At 48.2% G+C, this 26,705-nt stretch overlaps 1 long non-coding RNA gene and 1 other non-coding gene across 2 annotated transcripts in view; one reads left to right on the top strand and one right to left on the bottom strand.

Moving 5' to 3' along the window:
• Positions 1–9,865: 9,865 nt before the first annotated feature.
• The window catches only part of LOC138986126 (uncharacterized), an 85,774-nt gene continuing 68,934 nt past the window's right edge, over positions 9,866–26,705 (top strand). Inside the window, exon 1 of the long non-coding RNA XR_011463021.1 lies at positions 9,866–10,097. This is a non-coding gene — a long non-coding RNA (uncharacterized lncRNA). The remainder of the gene's footprint in view (positions 10,098–26,705) is intronic.
• TRNAT-AGU (transfer RNA threonine (anticodon AGU)) lies at positions 24,223–24,294 on the bottom strand. The gene has a single exon. It is a non-coding gene; the product is annotated as a tRNA-Thr (tRNA).

Genomic DNA, 26,705 nt, shown 5'->3' with positions numbered 1-26,705 from the left:
AATATATGAAAGTACAGATTTCCAGATTCCTGTGGAAGTTCACACCGTGTTACGAAGCTGGGCAGCCTTCCAGAATGGAGACAGCGCTGTGGAGGTGAGAAACATAACCCACCCAGTCCCCGACACCCCTGGCTCCCTGCTGTGTCCCCTGGCTAAGGAGCGAAAGGTCTGTGTTCATATATCCTCATATTTGTGCTGCTTTCCCCCTTTACAATAGAGAAATATTTCTCTGTGCCCGTGTTTCTATTAAGAGTATAAAAGAGGTACAAATTTCCCAACAATTGGGTCCAGTGGGAAGGGGAAGTACCCCCACATGTCTTGGTGGGCATCCTGGCTACATGGGTTTTCCTCTGCCCGACTGATCCCCTTGCTTGCTGCGCCACCAGCCCTGGAGCACTGAGCACTTGTGGTTCATCAGCTCCTGTGCCCATATGATGAGATGCCAAGGCTCCCTCTTTGGGCAATTATGTTCCGGCATGAGGCTCCCTCCAGACCACTGGGTGCCTGGCTCAGGAGGACACCCAGACCCTGTGCAAGGTTTTTGAAAACAAAGGCATCTGGGAATCAAAGGGCTATGTGGGGAGTAGCTTCAGCGTTGCAGCTAGGGGAGGTAGACCTCTCTGACAAGCCACCACTGTGCCCTCTCTCTGACACCAGACTGTGTGAGATGAAGAGCATGCCGCTACTGCTGCTAAATCGCTTCAGTCATGTCTGACTCTGTGTGACCCCATAGGCAGCAGCCCACCAGGCTCTGCCGTCCCTGGGATTCTCCAGGCAAGAACACTGGAGTGGGTTGCCATTTCCTTCTCCAAGGCATGAAAGTGAAAAGTGGAAGTGAAGTCGCTCAGTCGCGTCCAACTCTTAGTGACCCCATGGACTGCAGCCCACCAGGCTCCTCCATCCATGGGATTTTCCAGACAAGAGTATGGGAGTGGGCTGCCATCGCCTTTCTCTGATGAAGAGCGTAGGATTCCTCCAAGTCTTAGTTTCTCCCTCTGTACCTGGAGATGCTTTTTTTGGCTCTGCCAACCTCAGCATTTTGTCCAGTCACCAAGTGAGAGAGTAGGCATGTGTTAGGTAGTAAGTTCTACCAAATAAGAGCCATTTTCAGGAAATGGATTTGGCTGCAGGGGCTCGTGTGAAGTCAGGGCAGCAGAATGGGGCCCTGCATGGCTGGTCTGCTGCTCTCTGGAGCACAGAGGGTTGGCAAGGGCTCCTGGCTGTCCTGCTACATCCTCAGTGGGTCCTTGAGGAAGAAATCCCCAAGAGTGAAGGCAAGATATCCGTGTTTGTCTAGAGCTTTGCAGTTTCCAAACTGCTTCCCAGGACATTTTCCTCTTTGAGAAGCAGAAATAGTCCCCGCAATTCAGAAGACCAGGTCGTTCCAAACTATTTCTGCTTGAACTGAGAACCATTGCCACATTTTCTTTTATGTTAACTGTTTTGATTGAGCTAATGTATGAAAAGAGAGTGCATTGCTAATACTCTCTACCTGAAGCGGTTGCGTGTCAGGGGCAGGCTCCCAAGCCTGCAGGCTTTATGACTCCCTGCTGCTCCGGGGAGGGGCAGGCTGAGAACCACCCTTCCCCTGACCCCACACCCCTGTGCCTGCTGCTCCGGGGGGGGGCAGGCTGAGAACCGCCCCTTCCCCGACCCCACACCCCTGTGCCTGCTGCTCCGGGGAGGGGCAGGCTGAGAACCGCCCTTCCCCGACCCCACACCCCTGTGCCTGCTGCTCCGGGGAGGGGCAGGCTGAGAACCGCCCTTCCCCGACCCCACACCCCTGTGCCTGCTGCTCCGGGGGGGGCAGGCTGAGAACCGCCCTTCCCTGACCCCACACCCTGTGCCTGCTGCTCCGGGGGCAGGCTGAGAACCGCCCTTCCCCGACCCCACACCCTGTGCCTGCTGCTCCGGGGAGGGCAGGCTGAGAACCGCCCTTCCCCGACCCCACACCCCTGTGCCTGCTGCTCCGGGAGGGGCAGGCTGAGAACCGCCCTTCCCCCGACCCCACACCCCTGTGCCTGCTGCCCGGGGGGCAGGCTGAGAACCGCCCCTCCCCTGACCCCACACCCCTGTGCCTGCTGCTCCGGGGGGGGGCAGGCTGAGAACCGCCCTTCCCCGACCCCACACCCCTGTGCCTGCTGCTCCGGGGGCAGGCTGAGAACCGCCCTTCCCCGACCCCACACCCCTGTGCCTGCTGCTCCGGGGGGGGGCAGGCTGAGAACCGCCCTTCCCCGACCCCACACCCCTGTGCCTGCTGCTCCGGGGAGGGGGGCAGGCTGAGAACCGCCCTTCCCTGACCCCACACCCCTGTGCCTGCTGCTCCGGGGGGGGGCAGGCTGAGAACCGCCCCTCCCCTGACCCCACACCCCTGTGCCTGCTGCTCCGGGGGGCAGGCTGAGAACCGCCCTTCCCGACCCCACACCCCTGTGCCTGCTGCTCCGGGGAGGGGGCAGGCTGAGAACCGCCCTTCCCCGACCCCACACCCCTGTGCCTGCTGCTCCGGGGAGGGGCAGGCTGAGAACCGCCCCTTCCCCGACCCCACACCCCTGTGCCTGCTGCCCCGGGGGGGGGGCAGGCTGAGAACCGCCCTTCCCCGACCCCACACCCCTGTGCCTGCTGCTCCGGGAGGGGCAGGCTGAGAACCGCCCTTCCCCGACCCCACACCCCTGTGCCTGCTGCCCCGGGGGCAGGCTGAGAACCGCCCTTCCCCCGACCCCACACCCCTGTGCCTGCTGCTCCGGGGGGGGCAGGCTGAGAACCGCCCTTCCCCGACCCCACACCCCTGTGCCTGCTGCTCCGGGGGGGGCAGGCTGAGAACCGCCCTTCCTGACCCCACACCCCTGTGCCTGCTGCCCGGGAGGGGCAGGCTGAGAACCGCCCTTCCCCGACCCCACCCCTGTGCCTGCTGCCCGGGAGGGGCAGGCTGAGAACCGCCCTTCCCCCGACCCCACACCCCTGTGCCTGCTGCCCCGGGGGCAGGCTGAGAACCGCCCTTCCCGACCCCACACCCCTGTGCCTGCTGCTCCGGGAGGGGGGCAGGCTGAGAACCGCCCTTCCCGACCCCACACCCCTGTGCCTGCTGCCCCGGGGGGCAGGCTGAGAACCGCCCTTCCCCGACCCCACACCCTGTGCCTGCTGCTGCCGGGGAGGGCAGGCTGAGAACCGCCCTTCCCCGACCCCACACCCCTGTGCCTGCTGCCCGGGGGCAGGCTGAGAACCGCCCTTCCCCCGACCCCACACCCCTGTGCCTGCTGCTCCGGGGAGGGGCAGGCTGAGAACCGCCCTTCCCTGACCCCACACCCCTGTGCCTGCTGCTCCGGGAGGGGCAGGCTGAGAACCGCCCTTCCCGACCCCACACCCCTGTGCCTGCTGCTCCGGGGGGGGGCAGGCTGAGAACCGCCCCTCCCCTGACCCCACACCCCTGTGCCTGCTGCTCCGGGGGGCAGGCTGAGAACCGCCCTTCCCCGACCCCACACCCCTGTGCCTGCTGCTCCGGGGGGGGGGCAGGCTGAGAACCGCCCTTCCCCGACCCCACACCCCTGTGCCTGCTGCTCCGGGGGCAGGCTGAGAACCGCCCCTCCCGACCCCACACCCCTGTGCCTGCTGCCCGGGGAGGGCAGGCTGAGAACCGCCCTCCCCCGACCCCACACCCCTGTGCCTGCTGCCCGGGGAGGGGCAGGCTGAGAACCGCCCTTCCCCGACCCCACACCCCTGTGCCTGCTGCTCCGGGGGGCAGGCTGAGAACCGCCCTTCCCCTGACCCCACACCCCTGTGCGGGCTCTTCCGTTAGTTCCACACCACAAGCATTCTCTCCACGAAGGGAGTGAACGCCTCTTTCTTTGGATGTATCTGGAACCTTTAACTTCTAATGAAATATTTCACTTTCCTCTTCTGTTTTTATCAGGTGGTAATGCAAGCCACTAGAATAACAGGGTTTTGGGAAAGCAAGCTCCCAAATCTAACCTCCATTCTTGCACCCATCCAGTGCTTCTCCTCTGCCCCAGGGCACCTGCAGGAGAGTGGCTCTGGCAAATTCCCCAGCGCTCTGTCCAGTCTCGCTTCTCTCCACTTCAGAGCGAGGGTTTCTACCATTTCCTATGGGAGATCTGGTCCCAGTTTATCATCTCTGACATTTACAGCAGGAAGATTGAGGTCGTTGGGAATGCTGGGCTGGGAAATGGGGCCGGCTGACTTGCATGGACTTACAAGGCGAGTGGAAAAGATCCAAATGACTGAATACCTAGGAGATATCTGAGGAGCCATAAAGCAGTAATGATGGGTAGTCTTGGAAGGGCACAGCATACCTGTGGCCACTAGGCACCTGTTTGCAGAGCGATTCCTCAGCTGCCCAGTGACTGACAGCAGCCCTCCCTTTAGAAGAGGCACCAACGTCCGAGAGATGTGGCTGTAGAAACACTGACAACTCACCCTGGGGACACAGTGGGCAGGGGACAAGCTCTGTCTCCCCCAGACTGACACTATCTATTTCCCCTCTTCCTTCTGTCTCTTTCTTCTTTCATTTTAAATAACAGTCTTATTAAGATACAATTCACACACTATATAACTCACATATTTAAAGTATATAATTGAATAGTTTTTCTTATTCACAGATACATGCAGCATCACCACGGTCGGTTTTGGAGTGTTTTTATCACCCCCCTCCGCCCCACCCAGTCCCATACACATTAAAATCACATCCCCAAGAAAGTCGTGAAAGAGAAAAACAAATATTGTATATTAAGGCATAATATGGAATGTAGAAAAACAGTGCTAATGAACCTATTTGCAGGGAAGACTTAGAGAAAGGACTGTGGGCACAGCCAAGGAAGGAGAGGGTAGGATGAACTGAGAGAGTCATATTGGCGTGTATACACTATCATGTGTGAAATAGCTGGTGGGAAGCTTCTGTTCAGTGCGTGGAGTTCGACTTGATGCTCTGTTATGACCCGGAGGGTGAGATGGGGATTGGGGCGGGAGGCAGGCTCAAGAGGAAGGGGATATATACATACATGTTATAGCCGACTCATGTTGTTATACAGCAGAAGCCAACACTGTAAAGCTCCAACTAAAAATAATTTTTTTTAAAAACTGACAACAACAAAAAAAGAATCGCGGCCCCTTCTCCCACCCTCAGCCCATCATCAAGCAACCCCTTTCTTCTTATCGCTGTGGATTTTCCTGTTGTGGACGTTTTACTAAGTGGAACCATACAATTTGTGGTCCTTGGCATCTTTTACTGGGTATCATGTTTTCAAGGTTCATCCATGTTGTAGCATGTGTCAATACAGCACTCCATATAAGCTAGCAATTCCCCCACACACGTACCCAAGAAAAGTGAAAATGCATGTCTACACAAAAACCTGTCCATGAATATTCTCAGTAGCATTATTCATAAGAGCCCCAAAAGTGGAAACAACTCCAGTATTTGAGTGACGAATGGATAAAATTTATTTATGTAATTAAATATTATTTGCAGATGAAAAGCATGAAGTATTGATACATGCAGCAACATGGGTAACCCTTGAAGAACACATTGTATAATTCCACTTATGTGAAAGGTTCAGAGAGAAATGTCTGTAGACAGACCGTAGATTAGTGGCTGCCAGGGGCTGGAGGAGACAAATGAGGGCCAGTGACTGCAATGTATATACACTTTCCTTCTGGGGTGATAAAGATGTTCTGGAATTATTAATAAATAGTGCTGTTGGTTGCACAGTGTAGTGACTATGTTAAAAATCACTGAGCTGTACACCTTAAATGGATGCATTTCCTAAGTGAAATTCTCAACAGAGAATTTAAAGGAGTAGACGGAGGAAAAAGAAGAAATAAAGACTGAGTCGAGCTTTGGTGTTTCAGAGAAGATGGTAAAGGTCCATCTCTTCCTGCTTCTGTCTGCTAGGTACAACCAAGGCTCTGGGAATAATACAACAGGCAGTGAAACTGGAAAAGCTGAGACCCTTTTCTCCCACTAGAGACACTAGGGCAGCTGGGGTCACTGTGAAGGGGATCCTGTGACAACACATGTCTGGCCAGAGAAGCCCCTAGTGTCCGGGAACCTGACCTTCCCTACCTGTGAGGTCATGCTGGTGCTTTTCCTGGAGACACGTGTCCCACCTCCTTTGGTAGCACCAGCAGGATCAGTGGGAGTCCCAGAAGCACCAGATAAATAAGCAGACTGAAATGAGATGGCAAAAGCCTTGATGATTAGATTGTCATTGGAACTACAGCCCACAAAACAGACCAGTATCTGTGTGTTAAAACTGAACAGGATGACAGCCTGCTAAAATAAAAGATTTAAATAACTCAGTCTTCCAACACCAATCATCAGCCCACCTTTATGCAGGCAAGACTGAGTCTTTCAATCTCCATGGTAGTCTTGTGCTCTGGAAGCATAAAAGCTATGTTTTTATTGTATTTTATTTATGTATGTATTTATTTTTAGATTTTTTTTTTTTGATGTGGACCACTTGAAAAGTTTTTATTGAATTTGTCCCATCACTTCATGGCAAATAGATGGGGAAACAGTGGCTGACTTTATTTTTCTAGGCTCCAAAATCACTGCAGATGGTGATTGCAGCCATGAAAGTAAAAGACACTTGCTCCTTGGAACCCCACTCCAGTACTCTTGCCTGGAAAATCCCATGGATGGAGGACCCTGGTAGGCTGCCGTCTATGGGGTCGCAAAGAGTCGGACACAACTAAAGTGATTTAGCAGCAGCAGCTCCTTGGAAGGAAAGTTATGACCCACCTAGACAGCATATTAAAAAGCAGAGACATTACTTTGCCAACAAAGGTCCGTCTAGTCAAGGCTATGGTTTTTCCAGTGGTCAGGTATGGATGTGAGAGTTGGACTATAAAGAAAGCTGAGTGCAGAAGAATTGATGCTTTTGAACTGTGGTGTTGGAGAAGACTCTTGAGAGTCCTTTGGACTGCAAGGAGATCCAACCAGTCCATCCTAAAGGAGATCAGTCCTGGGTGTTCATTGGAAAGACTGATGTTGAAGCTGAAACTCCTATACTTTGGCCACCTAATGCAGAGAGCTGACTCATTTGAAAAGACCCTGATGCTGGGAAAGATTGAGGGCAGGAGAAGGGGATGACAGAGGATGAGATGGTTGGATGGCATCACTGACTCAATGGACATGGGTTTGGGTGAACTCCGGGAGTTGGTGATGGACAGGGAGGCCTGGCGTGCTGCAGTTCATGGGGTCGCAGAGTCAGACAAGACTGAGCGACTAAACTGAACTGAACTAAACTATTGAATTTGTTGCAATTTGTTTCTGTTTTGGGTTTTTTTTTGGGGGGGGGGCACAAGGTATATTCAATCTCAGCTTCCTGACCAGGGATTGAACCCACACCCCCTGCATCAGAAGGTGAAGTCTTCACCATGGACCACCAGAGAGTCCCTTTTGTTGTATTTTAAATGTTTCTTTTCTTTTTTTTCCAGATTGCAAAATGATATATGTATATTGAAAAAAATCCAGAAAACAGAAATAGAGAAGAGATTATAAATCACCTATAATCTCACAACTCAGAATATTTGTATGTATGTGTGCATATGTATCAGTATTACTCATATATCATTCCAGTCTCCATATTTTCATATACAGAAAATTTTTTCTTTTATAGAAAATAAAATTACTCTATGTATAACATATTTGTAATGTATCCGTGCCCTATAGAATATTTCCATTTCTAACTCATTAAATGTTCTTCCTACATCACTTTCAGTGGTTGCATAGTATTTATCACATCCCTGTAAAGAATGTGTGTTAGTTACTTTTGGGCCACCTACTCGACGCTTACTCCTTGGAAGGAAAGTTATGACCAACCTAGATAGCATATTCAAAAGCAGAGACATTACTTTGCCAACAAAGGTTCGTCTAGTCAAAGCTATGGTTTTTCCTGTGGTCATGTATGGATGTGAGAGTTGGACTGTGAAGAAGGCTGAGCACCGAAGAATTGATGCTTTTGAACTGTGGTGTTGGAGAAGACTCTTGAGAGTCCCTTGGACTGCAAGGAGATCCAACCAGTCCATTCTGAAGGAGATCAGCCCTGGGATTTCTTTGGAAGGAATGATGCTAAAGCTGAAACTCCAGTACTTTGGCCACCTCATGCGAAGAGTTGACTCATTGGAAAAGACTCTGATGCTGGGAGGGACTAGGGGCAGGAGGATGAGATAGCTGGATGGCATCACTGACTCATTGGATGTGAGTCTGAGTGAACTCCGGGAGTTGGTGATGGACAGGGAGGCCTGGCGTGCTGCGATTCATGGGGTCGCAAAGAGTCGGACATGACTGAGCGACTGATCTGACCCTTGTACAGTACCCTATAGCTGCTCGATACATTTTGGATGAATGCATGGATACAGCTCTGTGGCTATACTGAGAGCCACTACACCTGATTAGTTTCTTTGTTGGCCCTCAGAGAAAGAAAGGGCCTGTGTCCAGGCTTCTGGGAAATCAGCAGGCAGCAGCTATCATGCGTCCCACGCTCACAGTTCTGTCCTAGGCGGGCGGTCCTTCTGCTCCAGTGTTTCTGAGTGGAGACGCAGCCTTGCTGCTTCAGGTCCCACAGGAAGGGAAGGCTCATTTATTGGCCCCCCGGAGAAGGCTTACTGCAATTGCAGAACAACTGTTAATTCTGCCCTCCCCTCCCAATTATACCTTCAGGCCATTGTACCTTCAGGCCATTGTTCATGTGTTCCTATTGTATTTCCCTCTGAAATGCCAATTTCCCACTGGCAAAGTCAAATCTGACACCAAGATCCAGTTCCAGGGACCTTCTCATTAGACCTTCTGTGACCTCCTCTGGCCCCTCCGCTCACTCCCCTTTACCCCTCACACTCAGTGCAAGCATCAGACAGAAGCCTTGGCTATCTGTTGAGTAAATGTGTTCCTGTGTCTGTTGCACTCATTAGACTGCAAATCCCCAGCCTGGCCTCAGTCCTCACTGAATGCTTTTTTGGAAGGATTAATTGGCAGGATGGGCCTGGTCTGCCTCTGCAGAGGGGCAGAGGGGCAGAGAGGCAGAAAGGCAGAGGGCTTCAGGCCCGACAGCACCTGACCTCGAAGCTCTAGAGGTAGTGAGATGGCAGCTGCCTGGAGTGAGGCTGGTGCTGCCCAGGGAACACGTGTGCCTCCTTTGCCATGCCTGGAAGCCAGAGAGTTGCCAGAAGCGGGAGAAGATGAGGATTCTTTGGCATGCTTCCTAACCATGCTTTATGAAAGGGAAAGTCATTTTTATTGCATTTATTTAGAGAAGGGGTTATAGGCACTTCATCTGGTGTTCACTTCAGAGCAGCTGTTCAGTATTACCGAGGAGAAAAGACGAGGGACTCATGCTCCTTATTCCAAGCCAGAGAATCCGAATCAATAGACACAATGGCGTCTCTCGTGACAGACACAGTTCCTGGAGCCGGGAAGTTTTCTCTCAAATCCCTGAGGTCTAAATTTCAAGATTTTTTTTCTTTTTACCCTGAGGCCTCATTTGGTCAACAGAAATTTCCTGGCGCCAATTCTGAGCTTGCTCAGGGCTGGGTCTGGGGTCTGGAGCTCAGAGATACATCAGAGCTGCCATATTGCAGTGGATTTTTCCACCGCAGGAGAAAATGCAGGAGCAGAGGTTTAGACATAAGCAAAAGATACAGATTCTGGCTAGCTTCAGTGGTGAAAGAATTTATTGGTTGTGTATAGACATTCCCAGTTCAAGCGAAGATTGGCAAACAAGACTTGGAGAACTAGCTGTAACCAAGTAACACCAGATAACAGGATACACAGCCAAGATCAGCCCCCAGAGCAGTGTTTCAGATGACTCTCCCAAGACTTTGACTGTCTTAATATTTTCTCAAGTGTCCCTGAATGTTTTTGTGTCTTTTTCTCAAGTTTCAAGGTTCCAAATGGAAGCGACAGATTGGCCAAATCTAGGTCACCTATCTGAACTCTGCATGATGGAGAGCAGGGAGGAATAGCTGGATTTCGAGTTCCTCGGGGAGTGGCAGGCCGGAGAGACCCTGCTCACAATTAGCACATCCACTGAGATGTCTTCCTTTAAAATTGATCTTTTGATTACAGAGGACCGTCGAGATTTTCTAAGGTAAGGATTGTATTCTATTTCTTAAGCTGCGTGTGAATTTTAGTAGGACAATATCCAAGTCAGTACAGTGGGATAAATCACTACATTACTCCCATGCCTCACCAGAAAGCAAGACTTGGACCTCAGCTGTGGGAAAGTCAGTCTGAAGATTCCAGTTTGTGGACATAGGTGCCTTTTGAAAATGTTTATATTTTGAATCTTTTATTTTCTGAAGACCTCATTTCAAATTCAAATTTAACATTCCAGTGGTCAAGGTTATCTGTTTTCCTGGGTTCTGTTAAGGCAGAGTTTGCTCAAATCTTACAAAGAAATACTTTGACTTGCCAGTAACTGGAAGAAATACACTTCTATCCTCAAGAGAACTTAAATCAAATCTCTGTGGTTTTCTAGCCTAGTGAAAAGACTTGGAGTTTGAAAAGAAGGTGGTCTTGAGCTGTCTAGTCACATCTTTCCTTAAATTACAGCTGAACCACAGACTTACTCTGTGGAGTAAAGAGTTGGTTGCCAAGGTTTTCATGGTGCTATCATATCTCCTTCCTTCACACGTGCTTGTTGTGACACCTCAAGAATACACATCTGATTAATGTCAGAAGCATTTTGGTATCACTCACACTTTTTATTAACAAGCATCCATTTTTCTCCTGGATAACCCAAACTTACAACTTTATCTAAGCATCACTAGAATTTCAGTTGCATCTGCAAATGTTCACGTATTCAGCATTTGGTTTTTGAGTGCCTACCAAGTTCCATAGTCAAGGGGATGGGGACAAATGAGATATGGAAATTCCCTGGAAATTATGTTTTGAGGTGGAAGACAGATCAGCAAAGGGTAACTAGAACTCAGAGTGCAAAGAGCTCTGGGTGGGTTAATTTCAGGGCACCACAGGAAAACGTTCCAGCAATATTTCTATTCCAGCCTGGGAGTCGAGGCAAGTGGCCAAGGTTGGGAAAATAAAAGTGGACAAAGAGAAAAAGAAGTATGAGAGAGAGTTAAGAGGGTAGAACTTTTTGGATCCTCGGCTATGTGGATCTGGAGTGGTGACAATGTGGGAGGGAAAAGAACAGGGAGGCCTCTCTGGGACTGCCCTGGGGAGGGGTCCCTGTCACCGATGTGAGAAACCCTCCCTGGGACTGCCTTGGGGAGGGGTCCCTGTCACCGATGTGAGAAACCAGAGGGTGAGATGTTTAGGGAACCAGAGCAGGGGAGAGCGTGAGTTCAGGCTCAGAAACACTGTTTGTTGTTGTTGTTGTTGTTGCTGAAGGAATGTTCAAGAAAATCTTTCAAGTTGAGACCTTAAATCCTCAGAGTGCTGGGAAGATTTGTACTTCAAAGTCAACAGAATATACCTGATTCACAAATGGATGAGTGAGTTCAGAGGAACTGGGTCTAGTGAGAGGAAAAGGCATCTAGAACAGAAGCACACCTACTGCTAACATATGGGTCACAAAGTGAAAGTCCTCAAAGGAGACAGAGGAGGAGCGAGCTCCAGAGAACAGCCAATACCTTGCCAGAACTTGCAGCTCCCTGGTAAATGTCCACTCACAGAATTCAGTGGCTCTTTGATTTGACTCAGAATTTATCTAAGTTCAGATGGGGGTGAGAAATGGGGATCAGGAGAAGAAAATCTACTTTCAAGGCATTACTGAACTAATACCAAACTGCTGGCAACATCTCAGCTGCCTAAGGCTGTGATTTCGTTTAAGGAAAACTGGAGCTTGACTAGGAATTTAAAAGGAAATCCTAGGGAACTAGACTATAATGGGAAATTTTGAAAATCTCTGGTATTCCTGGAGATCTGAAAGGCTGCCCACGTGCACAAGGCTGTGCAAATGGGCAGAAAAGACCTAGGAGAGGAGAAGTCACCAGTCCAGTCTACAGGAAAAGGTTGTCAGACATTCAAAGAAGCGAGCAAGTACACGACATTCATAGGAGGAAACGAAGGCTGGCAAAGGACAGAAAATGTTTTTGAGGGGCATAGGATTTTATTTACTATGAAAAGACCTTTCAGAAGCTATAAATATATTCAAATAACTAAAGGAATGCATGCCTAAGGAATTTTTTAAAAGTATGACAATGACATCTTACCACACATGTCAAATAGAGTGTCAAATAGAATGTCAAAATAGAGAGGACTCACATACACTTCCGAAAAATTGAAACAGAAACTTTGAAGATGAAGTGAAAAAGTCACTAAAGGAATTCAAGAACAAATCTGAGTTGGAAAAGAAAGAATCAAACAAAAAATATAAAATCTCTCTTACAGGATTGCTATAAAAATTAAAGAGGATATATGTATAGGTACCTGACATATAATAATCACTCAATAAATAATAGCTGCTCTTATTTAAAAAAAGAATCAGTGAACTTAAACACAGTTCAGTAGAGATTACCTGGTCTGAGGAGCAGAACAAATAATGAAGAAAAATGATAGACTGTCCGTTTTGTGAGAAAAAGGCATCACATAATAAACCAGGCAAAAACTAGTTTGAGCAGCCTAAATATTCCTCAGGTGATGAAGGACCAACGAAAGTAGTGTATCTGCTCGCGTCCATAAGCTGCAGGGTAGACCAGGAGGCACAGGGAAAGCCAAGACCTACAGTTCAAGTCTGAAGGTCACTTGCCGAAGAATTCTCTATTGCTCAGGGGAGGTCAGTCTTTTGTTCTATTAAAGTCTTCAGCTGATTAGGTGAGTCCCATCCACATACGGAGGGCAATCTGCCTTACTCGCAGTCCACTGATTTAAATGTAAATCTCATCCAAAACCACCTCAGAGAGACACCAGAATAATACTTGATCACAGTCTTGGGCACTGGGGTGAGTCAAGTTACACGTCCTCAGCAACCGGAGCCTCAGAGACCTGTAGAACAGTAACAGATAATTCAACATTTGTGTTATCAGAACTCCAGAATAAAGTGCAAAGACAGTGGGACTGAGAGAATATTAAAGGAAATAAAGGGTAAAACTTCCCAAATTTGGTGAAAGATAAAGCCCTGCGGATTGAAGAAGCTGAGCAAATTAGGAACAAGATAAACCAAAGAAAGCCATGCCAATACACGTTGCAATTAAACTTTAGAGAAGTGAAAACAAAAACAAACCTTAAAAGCAGCCAAAGAGAAACAACACACAATCTGGAGAGGAACTCCACTTGTAAAGACAGTGGATTTCTCAAGTGAGACCATAGATGCCAGAAGGAAGTAGCGTTTTATTTTAAATGCAAGTTTATTTTGAGATATAATTAACATACCACAAGATTCACCCTTTTAAAGTGTGCAATTCAGTGGATTTTAACATGTTCACAGGGTTGTGCAACCATCATCCATTATTTAATTCTAGAAGATTTCAACCCCATTAAAAGAAGCCTTGTACTCATTAGCAGTCACTCCCTTCTCCTCCCGCCTCTCACTTCCTGGCAGTCACTAATCGACTTTTCCTCTCAATGAACTTGCTCATTCTGGACAATTTCTGCAAATAGAATAATATTATACGCAACCCTTTGTATCTGGATCTTTTCACTTATCTGAATTGTTCAAGATTTGTATGTAACTAAATACACACACAAATGAGTACAGGGAAAGCTAGCGAAATCTGAATAAGATTTCAAAGTCAATATCATACTTGTGATATTGTACCATCGTTTTGCAAAATGTTACCATTGGGGAAACGGGATAAACAGTACATGAGATCTCTCTGTACTATTTTCTATAACTGCATGTGAATCTATAGTTATCTCAGTAAAAGTTTGATCTAAAAGGCCAAGAAAAGGTAGAAATTATAGGGAGAGAATCCAGTGAGCGGTAAGTAAGAAGATGAGAACGTCAAGAGGTTTTTAAAGAAAGGGAGAATGCAAATTACATTTCAGATGCGTTATTCCAAGAAAGAGAGAAAATTGTAGGTCATGCTTTTTACTTTCATTTACTCTGAGCTCAGACTCACCTACCTTTGAATGGGCTCCACATGGTCACCACTGCCCAGTCTGTACCCTCCATGCCGACAGGCTGACCTTTGATAATGGACCATCCCAGGGCCCAAGGGGACACCCTGTAAAGTTGAAGGAGTGAAGTTTCCACTCCGAGGTCAATATTCCTCTAGATATTAGAGGTCAGATCTAGATCTGCAATCAAGCAGAAATGATACTCCTGAGTCCCCTACTCTCCACATTACTTGGGAAGAAAGCACAATTACCCACTTGCCCTGTTTGGGATTCTGGAATCCAAACCCTGAGTCTTGGGTAGCCATAGCAGAGTGGTGAGTGTGAGATTCCATAATTAGCAGCCTCAGATGGAGCCTGGGACCCTCACTTACCCACTGTGACCTCAGGGGACTCACTGTCCCTCTCTACACTTCTATCCTAATCTCTGAGATTGGGACACTGATGGGATTCAACTCAAAGGCCTTCCATGAAGTTTTGTTTTTTTTTTAAGATATGTAGGGCTCATCCCTCTCCCCTTGCACACTCTGGTCCTCTTCCCCAGGGTCATCCATCGGGCTTCCCCACTGGCTTCCTTCCTAGACGTTCTTTGCTTCCTCTCCTCTCTAGGAGGATCAGAGCCTTCCGCATGAACTTCCTGTGAGGTCAATGCTGAGCAGAGAAACAGGCCTGGAGAGTTAACTGTCTGATCTGGATTAAGAAAGAGAGGAACAAGGGGATCATCTGGCAGAAATAAGGGCAGGATCGGCATGGGGGCCACGAGAGCCTGGGGGCTCATCAGTTGCCTTCATCAGAGTTATCCATCCCAAGATGTCTGGTGACTGTCACCAGCTCTAGGCTCATTTAACCAAGTGCAGTGATAGTCTTGGCCCAGGTATAAGGGAACCGTGGCTGAACAAGATGCTTACCCCCACTGCTGGTGCCTGGGGCCAAGGAAAACCTCGGGATCTCCAGGACCTTGTTGAACTAGGGGCATGGGGTCTCACATTAGCCAGGACTTGAGCAGGATTCTGAGATAAGCTACTTGATGAGAAGTGGCATGCTCTGGAAATGTGGTTCTTTCTAGTTTTCTTCTGTTTTTTCTTTGCTTTTCTTGCAAACAACCCCTGGGCTTTATTATAAATAGGCTGAAATTTCCCAGAAAAGCCATGTAACAGACAGTAGTTAGACAGCAGCCCAGGCCTAGGCCACCCAGCATGCATAGCCTCCATGTGCCAGGACCAACAGACAGTAGGTAGATCTACTGACCAAAGCCTACCTACAGTCCACCGATCTCGCCCCACAGCCCCCTGGGCAGCCACCCCCTAGGGAGGAGCAGGTCCCCTCCGGGCAGTCTTGGTCCACTTGGCGTTTGTTGGTGGTTCTGTGCACCTGTGCCCACTCCAACACCTGACTGAACATCCCAGGCCACAAACATGGCCAAGTGCGCCATCTTGGGCTTGACCCTGGGCAGTGCCACTCGCTGTGGCTTTCTGCTGCCGTGGTTCCTTCTCAGTATTCCCAGTCCCAAGGGAGGACTGACACTTCAACCTCCACCCATAGGAACGCCAACATATATAAACCTCAACCCCAAACTCCTAAAGTGTGGTGCCTGGTGGAAGAGATATATACTCAAAATCAACACCACACAGCTCAGAAGGGACCTGTGAGCACAGAGTAAGCTGGAGAGGCTCCCAGAGGGGATGATGGGGCCACCTGGGCATCACCAGGCAGAGACAGCACCAGCCCAGGGCCACAGGACAGTTCCTCAGGGACAGTTTCTCATAGTTGCCCACTGGTGACTGCCCTGCTGAGGATCCCCTGAAATAAGAGCTTCAAGACTTCCAGAGTTTCTTTCTTTCTTGTTTTGATTTCCAGAGTGTTAAAGACAATAGGACCAGGGTTAATCAGGAAAAAACCAGTGATGAAAAGGGATGAATGTCTATCATCCACTTAGGAAGCTCGAGGTCCTTCTGAGGTGGTTCCTGAAGGTGAGCCATTCAGGAGCCAGGTGGGCCTCTCTTGGTCAAGGTGAGAAGAGGTGCCCATGGAGGGAGCAGGAGGCATGGGCAGGACAGGGAGGAGTTCCCCATCTACCAATGATGCAGAGATGCAGAGATGTGTCAAGTCAAAACTTGCAGCATCTTCTGCTCCCGTGGATGGCACAACCTCCTCTGAGTGACTGGTTCATCCACTCCTCACAGATCCCACTTCCCCAAGTCTTAATACGTCCCTGAACATACAAATGTAAACCTGATGGCACGTGAATACATAACTATACCTCAATTAGTGAAAATAAAGGAGACTGCTCTCCTGGAAAATGTAGAAGTGATTTCTATCTCAACAAATAAATCACCTATAACCAAAATGGAGGGCTTCCCAGGCGGTGCTAGCGATAAAGAACCTGCCTGCCAACGCAGGACATGTAAGAGATGTGAGTTCAATACCTCAGGAAGATCCTCTGGAGGAGGGCATGGCAACCCACTCCAGTATTCTTGCCTGGAGAATCCCATAGACATAGGAGCCAGGGGGCTACAGTCCATAGTGTTGCAAAGAACCTGACACCACCAAAACCGCTTAGTACACATGCATGCACACTCAGCCAAAACGGAAAGAAGAAAGAACAAGGCAGGATTGAGTAGCTTCACAGTTTGCAGCAATATTTTCTGGGCAGTGAAGATGCTCCCTCCACAGAAGACAAACCGCATTGGAAAGCAGGTTTGTTGAGGACTATGTCAAAGAGTCAAAAGCCTGGCATCAAATCCAGAACCTGCCCTGAGCACGCCTTTCCTTCACACTTCAGCGGCTGCTTCAGGGTGCCTGGTCTCCCCTAACGCCCCTGGGAAATCCTCATCACCCAGGCTAATCACTCAAATCAGAGGTCCACTTAATGAGGAACCCTTCCGGAGGGCATGCAGGGTTCTGGAAGCATCAGGCAAGCATCAGTCCAGCACGAAACAATTAGTCCTGCAGATACATTTAGGCTCCTACCACCAAGGTAAGGGATGGATTTTTTCCAAAGTGGAAAACATATGCCCCGGAAAACAGACACAGCCAAAGGGTGCCATCCTAGGGGCACTCAGTATTCAGGTCTAACATTGGTCACGAGGGGATGGTGCCAAAGGAGAGAGCAGGTCCTCAGAGAGCACAATAATCCAAACGGCTAACATTTATCAGCATCTTCAGGGTGCCAAGCATTGCTCAAGGTGCTTTATGTGGCTAACTCATTAAATTTAACTATCCTATGTGGTAGGCTCCTAACTCGCTCAAAGTTATCCAGGTAGAGATTCAGTCTGACTTCCAAGCCATTGTCCTGTACTAATCCATAAAGGATGCCCATATGATCATGATCATATTGAATTCTTTAAAACTCTGATGAAAATGTCCACTCCAGTATTCTTGCCTGGAAAGTCCCATGGATGGAAGAGCCTGTTAGGGTGCAGTCCATGGGGTTGCAAAGAGTCGGACACGACTGAGAGACTTCACTTCACTTCAAACGAAGATTCAGAAAGGAGAAGATAATAGGCAAGGGGGCTTAGACAACAAGTAGGTGAGAGCTTAGTGGGGATGGTGGTAAGATGGACAAGCATGGAGGAGAGACTCATCATTGAGCAAGGGGAGGTCTGAGCTGCTAGGTGGATAATATGGAAAGGGATGCCCTGGGGACTGTTCGCTGCAGAAGTTGCATCATAGACACAGAAGTTGGAAGCAGCACTTCCTCCTGATAAGGCTGCTGTTTGATCCACTGGCCAGTTACGCCTTCCGGGAGTTTTCCCCCATAGCCTTCTCTTTGTAGGACACAGTGTTAGCATTAAAGATCATCTCAGAACAAAGGTTTGCCACACAGAGCTCAAAACTAGTCACACACATGCTGCTGAGATCTCACTGTGAGCCTGACCCCATGTCCCTGAGGCTGCTACAGTCCAGCCCTCCAGACAGCTGTATCCAGTTGTCTGTGGGTTCATGAAAACTGCTCCAAGAGGCGTAGGAAAGAGAGGAGCAGCTCCACATGCCTTGGGGTTGTTTGCTGGTCATTTTCAAGTTTAAGCTGTCGGTCTGGGGTTGAATGACCAGAGGTCCTACATAGGTCTACAGGCTTCCAAACATGGGTTATGCTTTGAGAAACAAAGCGGTACAAATTCCAGATGCTTTTGCTAGACAGTCAGACATCTGGATATTTTAAAAGCAAGAGTTGTAATGGAGCTTTTCAGTTTTCTCATGGATATTTGGCTTCATGTAGCTGCAAATGTGAATCAAAGTCTAGAAATAATCTGTGGATTTGCACTGCAAATTCAGAGGGTACTGAGCTGGAACTGCCAAAATGAGGGTCCACACCAGCCCAAGCTAATGTCTTGATTTTCTGTTATTTTGAGATGATGACAGCACGTGTGTGTTATATTATAACAATCTGCCATGGCATTAATAGTCCTGGTGTGTGATAAATGCAGCGGATCCCAAAGGAAGTCCATACAGAGGTTAACTCCATTCAAACGAGTTATATATAGCTTTTCTCTCACTAAATTCTAGCAAGCCGCCTTCTATGTTCAAGCAACATTACATTGGAGCAATATTTTGGTATAAATTTTGTTCAAGTGATGAGTGTTTCCAGGGCAGGATTTCATGTTACCCTGGATTGTGTGTCCTGTGATGCTGAGGGTAATTAGGAGTGAACGCATAGCAAGCCTGTCTCTTCGGGGAGGGGGAGTCCCTTGGAGATTATTACACTAAAGCTGTGGAATGGATGAGCCCAATGGGGCTGGACTTGGGAGTCAATTATGGGCCATTTCCAAGGTGGGAAGAATATAGAGTGATCCGCAGAAGAGAACACACACTGATTCTGTCAATGCTCGAGGCCACGCAGCCGCTGGGCTCGGTGCCACTTGCTGAGAATAGCAAGATGAACGTGTTAGAGAGCTTGGGGTGGTGTGGGAGGCCCAAAGCTGTCGATACGCCCAGGAAGGGAAGCCCCGAGTCCTAAGTCCTGCTCTGTGCTGGGTTTGCTCTGCGACCTGCTCTACTTCTCAAAGGTACACACGAGCATCTTGACAATAGGCCCCATGCAAAGCACCGCGGGGACCGCTCCCTACAGGCACCTCCCTTGTGACTACAGCTTCCATCTGCTCTATTTGAATGAGTAAAAGAGGAGATCTGGCAGACAAAACGACCTCTGCTTGGAGTCATTCTTTAAGAATTCTGGACTGAAAAATTCCTGAGTGAAATGAGAGGCAGAAAATGAGGTAGTCTGTGCACTGGATCACAGTCTCTGTGAGATTTGGTGTGTGGTTGCGCCGAGCATACTGAGGAGGCATGTCACCACGCAGCACGCACTTAAGGCCTCTGCTGGCCATCTGCTTTTTTGTGACATTCACCCTCCCTTTCCCATCCTGAAATCTTATTTCAATTTGTCACTTTTGAAGAGAGGAAAAGTCTTTATTAAAAGAAAGATACAGAAATGTAGTTTGGATGAAAAGGTTATTAAACACCAACTAGATGATTACTCTTAGGTAAGGGGTGTAGGATGTTATCATTGTTAGAGGGTCTCTAGCATGTACCCTTGGCTCTATCTTTTGCCTTTTATTTCTAACATTAAAAAAAATGTTGGGTGAAGATGGAGCAGGAAAGCTCATCAAATTTGTGTAGGGGAAAGAAGCAAAGTTTTTAAAAGATACTAATGAGTTGCCTCCAACAAAGAAATACAGGAATGTTTTTATCTAGTTGTCTTCTTGCCAAAGAAGAAATTTATGTTCATGATAACATTTAAACAATTTTAGAAGAAATTTATGTTCATGGTAACATTTAAACAATTTTAAACATATACAATATCTCATTCCAGATACTCTAATCATAGCTGTCTTGAAATAGCAATTATTAATGGCTTCTTGTATACTCTTCCATAAAATTTTATTTCTATGCAAATACAAAGGTGTAAAGTCATATGTATATGTGTGTATATTTAAATCTACACTTTTTTACACAACTAGGAGCTGCTGCTGCTAAGTCGCTTCAGTCGTGTCCGACTCTGTGCGACCCCACGGACTGCAGCCCACCAGGCTTCTCCGTCCATGGGACTCTCCAGGCAAGAATACTGGAATGGGTTGCCATTTCCTTCTCCAATGCATGAAAGTGAAATAGGAGCAAAGTTATATAATTCTTTGTATTTATTTTTCTGTTTTGGTCAATAAGTGCCATTATACACCAGAGAAGAAAGTGGAATTTGACCCGAGATCATGGATTTACAATGTCCCCAAAGGCTTCCCTGGTGTTTCAGATGGTAAAGAGTCTGCCTACAGTGCAGGAGACCCAGGTTCGATCCCTGGGTTAGAAGATGCCATGGAGAAGGAAATGGCAACCCACTCCAGTATTCTTGCCTAGAGAATTCCATGGACAGAGGAGCTTGGTGGGCTATAGTCCATGGAGTCACGAAGAGTTGGACACGACTGAGCGACTAACACTAACATCCACAAAAGGGAAGGACTGGAGAAGAGCCAGCCTCGCAGCTTTCTCCGTGACTTGGGGTTTCATATGGCTATAGAGGGCTCAATTTGATATGTTACTTATTATAACAGCTGTGGCAGTGGTGTTTTAAATGCATCTGTGACCTTAAAATTGAATTAACAAAATGATGGCATCTGAAGATAAAAAGTAATTATTCAAATCTCACACTTGAGGAAGAAATAGGTAAATTGGAACTTAGAGCAACCAGAATGGCAGGAGGGACTGAAATTCATGTCAGATGAGCTTTGAGTGATGCACTGACAAACTGTATCTCCTAGGTAACAGCACCACCCCACCACCACCACCAGATACCCGTGAGACATGATGAGAGTCCGCTTATAATTTTTATCTTATTTTGGCTAAGTTAAGAGGGGTCTTGATGGCTACATGAAGGTGAGTGGGCGAGGGAGCATCTTCCACAGGATCAGTTGCATGGATTTAAGATCGCTGAGTGGGGGCCCCACCAAGGCCACTCAACGTGGAGCTGGGTACCACCACGGTTTCACCCAGCGGTGGGTCCCCTGGCTCTGAAAGTATTCACGTGTAAAGATAATCATGTGAAAGAAATACCATGACATGATATTTCTCAGTCTCCGATTTCAATAAAACTCCTTCTATTGGACTGGTTGCTTCCCATAAAAACTTCTATAGAAATTTCAAGTTTAGAAACACTACCTTCAAACAAGTTAAGCTGTATCTTTACTGCAGACTTTCCCAGGAAGGAGCTAAGAATGCACTATACCACAGAGTGATTAGACAATGTAACGTTTTTAAAGGCATGCGTGTCCACCCTTGTACAATATAACAGAGACTGGACAATTTCGGGCCAGGGGTGTTCTAGCTCACAGTTTGGGAAACCCTGCTCCAGCACTAGGAGGCCTCCTTGAATGACCATCTGGGTCTTTCTGAGCCTGCAGCTGTGACTCCAGATGAGTGTGTGTCTACAAGACAATCTAACCCATGCGGTGGACCTCGCAGACCAGGAACAGCAGACATTAGGTGTGTGCTCCCCCGTGTCACAGGCATGCTGACACACTTCATGAATATTGTCTCATCTCACACTCAAAACAAGCCTAGGAGGAGATCGATCAGATTCATGCCATGATCAGATTCATTCTACTCTTCCTCTTGAGGGAACAGAGAGGTCTCACAGGATGCCCCAAGTCACACAGCTAGGGACTTGAATCCAGGCTGAGTGCTTTGAACAGTGTGCTATTAACTGAGAGGAGACATCAGGCACTAAAACTTAAAAAAAAAAAGGAGCACCTGTGAAGTGTATATCTTCCTGGGAGATTGCATAATCCAGTCTGACTGGAGGACTTTGGCTTCCAAAAAATAAAGACATAGAATGTGTGAGTCTGTGGGAGGAGGGGAGGGCAGGGCAGCTGAATTCTCAGAACAGAGAGCTGCCTGTTCAAACAATTTGCAACTTTAACATATCATCATAGACCTGCCACAGCGTCTGCTGTTCCACCGTTTGAAATAGATTTATTTGATAAAGATAGACCAAATCTCTGAGCATCACTTCATGCTGTTGAAGATTACCTAAGAGGGAGCATCAGTCATTTCTATGCTGGCAGGAATTTGCATCGCTGTGTTTGTGATTTCTAGCTGAGTGGAGGTTGGGAGGAAACATGAAGAGAAAGTCAGAATATGTTTTACTGAAAGCCCACCAGGGGGTCCATGCGGCCTGTACTGGTCATCAGGAGAGGCGGCCAGGAGATGAATGTCCTGTCAGTCCGGGAGAACTTCCAGATGCCGTGGGGTTCTAGAGACATGGGGCGGCGTGCTCCCCAGCAGCTCCAGCCTGTCTGCTTGCATCCAGCTCTCTTTCACTGGGTGCGTCTCCCAGATCCAGCACGTTCAGGTGTGGGGACAGGGAAGGACCTGCTCGCCTTCTGACCATGTGCCCATGTGTTCTGCCTCAGAGATTTCAGAAGGATGACCAGCAAGGTAAGATGAACTGGGGCGGGGGGTAGGTGTGTCCTCCAGGAGGGCAGCACATGGTAGAAGCCCCATCCATGGTGCACCCCCATCCATGGCGCACCCCCACACCCGCATCCTGGGCCTCAGAGTGATGCCAGTTCCAAGGACCAGTCTAATGATGTCTCAAGTTAGGCATTTTGCCTTAGGCCTGCTTGTATTAATACCAGACTTTGCTTGAGAGCCAAGAAAATGCAGATTAACTTTACCTTCCTCATGGCAACCAGTGTTTATCTTGAAGATGGGAGGGGAAACCCGGACCGTGCTTCTCTTCTCATGCTTTTGGAAAGCGCTGGTGCCATTAAACATTCCCAGACTTTGGATCCTCCCAGGCCCTCACCCTGTGCACATAGCTCAAAGCCCGGGGAAGGGGCACCATCCTGCCAGCCTTCTGAGAGATACATCCCTCCGAGCTCAGGAGGGGCCAGCTAGGCTGCGGCCAGCCTCAGCACAGAGCTTTTCACCTGAACAGGAACTGTCAGGAGTGTGAATGAAACACAGAACAGGACTCCAAAAGGCTTGCAGAGATTTACGGCATATTTCAGACCACAGAATCTTGTAAAGTAAGATCCCAAAGCCTGTCTGAGCAAAGCAGGAGAACTGGCCATCATAGGCAGCTCATCGGGAGCTGTGACTAATTTCGCCTTCCTCCACATCAGTTCTTAGGTCTCCCGGGTGATCTCTGTTACTGGGGGTCCTCAAGCCCTTTGTCCTTCCCTCCCCAAGTCTGGGCCTTCAGGTAGCAGGGTGACTGAGTGAGAACACAGCTGACTTCTGGGCAGAGGGTTCTTGAAAGGCCACAGCACAATCAGCATGATCTGGTGAAGCCAGAGGGAGCAGACGAGGGGTTGCAGACGTGGTCAAGCCCTGAGGACCGATGGCTTCTTGTCCTACAGGTCATGATGGCTATGGGTGGAGATGCCCTCAGGCTTTACTTGCAGAGAAAACTTTCTGGACTCCAGCAGCAGGGATTTTCTGAAGTGGCCCAAGGATGGGCTGGTCACAGTCTCATTTAGAGGGCTCGCTTCTTTTCCCTTTTTCACTTTCATCCCTTCAGGAGTGTACAATAGAGTTTCTCAGAGTCTCCACAACAAGAGATGATGCTAAGAGACCCAGTGCAGATACGAGAATCCAGCCATCTTCCCAACCAGTTTACAAATAGAAAACAATGTCTAAAACAGTCTTCTAATTATGTTTTCAAAAAAAAAGTTTTTAATAAATATCTATTACTTATTAATGTTAACAAAGTAATGTTCTTTTTTATTTAAAATGAATCAATATTTTTTAAAATTCTCAGTTTCAGCTGCTAATATGGTAAATGTTGATCAATATAACCCACATAAACAAAAGTTCTTTGGCTCCTCAAGAATTTTTAAGCATATAAAGTAATCCTGAGAGTAAGGGTGAAGCGAAGTGAACATTGCTCAGTCATGTCCAACTCTTTGAGACCCAATGGACTATATAGTTCATGGAATTCTCCAGGCCAAAATACTGGAGTGGATAATTTCCCTTCTCCAGGGGATCTTCCCAAACCAGGGATCAAACCCGGGTCACCCACATTGCAGGCAGATTATTTACCAGCTGAGCCACAAGGAAAGCCCAAGAATACTGGAGTAGACAGCTTATCCCTTCTCCAGCAGATCTTCTGGACACAGGAATTGAACTGGGGTATCCTGCATTGCAGGCTGATTCTTTACCAACTGAGCCATTAGGGAAGGCCATAAAGAGAGTTTCCCAAGTGGAGATGCCAGAGATTGAACCTGGGGCCTCATGCACACTAAGCATGTGCTCTGCCACTGAGCTATACCCCCCTGACCTAAGAAGTCTGAGAACCATCAAAGGTGGATGGGACTGAACTGGAGAAGACTAGATTAGAGAATGTTCCACACAGGATGGTGTGGGTAGGGAAAGGCTCTCACAGGGTCACTTGATAGAAGCCAGAAGTTTTCAAATGTTTCTAAGCCACCTGGGGGTGGGGAGTGGGAGGCGAAAGGCCCTGAAGACAACCAATCTTCTTCCCTGCAAAGAGGGCTCACTAAATGTGAAACAGGAATGGGCTAGCTGCTGCTGCTGCAAATCACTTCAGTCATGTCCGACTCTGTGTGACCACATAGACAGCAGCCCAGCAGGCTCCCCCGTCCCCGGGATTCTCCAGGCAAGAACACTGGAGTGGGTTGCCATTTCCTTCTTCAATTCATGAAACTGAAAAATGAAAGTGAAGTCACTCAGCTGTGTCCGACTCTTAGCGACCCCATGGACTGTGGCCCACCAGGCTCCTCCATCCATGGGATTTTCCCGGAGGGGTACTGAAGAAGGAAGCCATAAGGACTGTGGCCCACCAGGCTCCTCCATCCATGGGATTTTCCCGGAGGGGTACTGAAGAACGGCCATAAGGACTGTGGCCCACCAGGCTCCTCCATCCATGGGATTTTCCCGGAGGGGTACTGAAGAAGGAAGCCATAAGGACTGTGGCCCACCAGGCTCCTCCATCCATGGGATTTTCCCGGAGGGGTACTGAAGAAGGAAGCCATAAGGACTGTGGCCCACCAGGCTCCTCCATCCATGGGATTTTCCCGGAGGGGTACTGAAGAAGGAAGCCACAAGCCCAAGAGATCCACTGCTGCTGCTGCTGCTGCTGCTGCTGAGTCGCTTCAGTCGTGTCCGACTCTGTGCGACCCCATAGACGGCAGCCAACCAGGCTCCCCCGTCCCTGGGATTCTCCAGGCAAGAACACTGGAGTGGGTTGCCATTGCCTTCTCCAATGCATGAAAGTGAAAAGTGAAAGTGAAGTCGCTCAGTCATGTCCGACTCTTCACAACCCCATGGACTGTAGAGATCCACTGTTCTGTACCAAACGTCCCCAAAACTTGCACTTAAGATAACAACTATTTTATTACATCTCATGACGGTGTGAGACAGGAATTTGGTCAGAGCTTAGCTGGTAATTCTATTTCACATGGTGTTGAGTGAGTTCCTTTGGTGGTTGGTCCTCGGTGGCTGGGCTGTCCAAAAAGTACAGATGTCTTTACTCACATGCCTGATAGCCAGGAGGGGACAGATGGAAGGGTGAGTCCAGCTGGGTCCCTCCCCTACCTCAGCAGTGTGTGGATTTCTTCCATGTCACGTGAGTCGGGGCTCTCGGAACTGGCATGTGTCACCCACATGATACTCGGCTAGTCAGGATACCGGCTAGTCCACATTCTAGGGGAGAGTACAAAGGGCCTCCTCTTGAGAGGAGGTGTGTCAAAGAATGCACAGGCATCCTGAGTCGGCCACAGCCACCTTCACATCTCTCTTTTCCTTATTCATGTAGGACTTACTGAGTCCTCACAGTACATAAGGTTCTGAGCTGCATCATACGGAAAAGGGTAGGATAACACTAATATTTATAGTTTATTATGTGCCAGTCACTGACCTAAGGGCTTTACCTATGTTGACCCATTTCATTCTTGCATTAACCTATTTTATGACAAAGAAATTGAAGTTCAGAGAAGTTGCTCAAGATAAAAGGTAAAACTCAAAACTGCCCCAGTTTGTCTCGACTTCAAAGCCTGTGTTCTTACCCCTATCCTAGAGGGTCTTGCGTATCTCATCTGACACAAGTCCTGCTTCAAGAAGCCCATGTTTTGTGAGCAAAGTAAGGTATCTAAACAAATAACCACAACAGGGCAGGAGTAGTAAACCAAGAGCTCCAGCCGTGTTCAACGGCCGGCCGCAGGGGAAGGAGGTGACTGTCAGTTGTAAAAACCAGAGGTTTTACAGAGAATATTTCACATATCTGTTTCTGGGTACAAAACCAACATAGTGGCCTGAAACACCATTTGATTATCACTAGCATTGCATTCGCTGCCCTGGCAAAACACCATTTGATTATCACTAGCATTGCATTCGCTGCCCTGGCAAAACACCATTTGATTATCACTAGCATTGCATTCGCTGCCCTGGCAAAACACCATTTGATTATCACTAGCATTGCATTCGCTGCCCTGGCAAAACACCATTTGATTATCACTAGCATTGCATTCGCTGCCCTGGCAAAACACCATTTGATTATCACTAGCATTGCATTCGCTGCCCTGGCAAAACACCATTTGATTATCACTAGCATTGCATTCGCTGCCCTGGCAAAACACCATTTGATTATCACTAGCATTGCATTCGCTGCCCTGGCAAAACACCATTTGATTATCACTAGCGTTGCATTCGCTGCCCTGGCAAAACA

This window comes from Bos mutus, chromosome 28 (genome assembly GCF_027580195.1).
Source record: "Bos mutus isolate GX-2022 chromosome 28, NWIPB_WYAK_1.1, whole genome shotgun sequence".
Lineage (NCBI taxonomy): Eukaryota > Metazoa > Chordata > Mammalia > Artiodactyla > Bovidae > Bos > Bos mutus.
The sequence above is the reverse complement of the archived record's forward strand: the minus strand, read 5'-3'. Positions and strand labels throughout refer to the sequence as shown.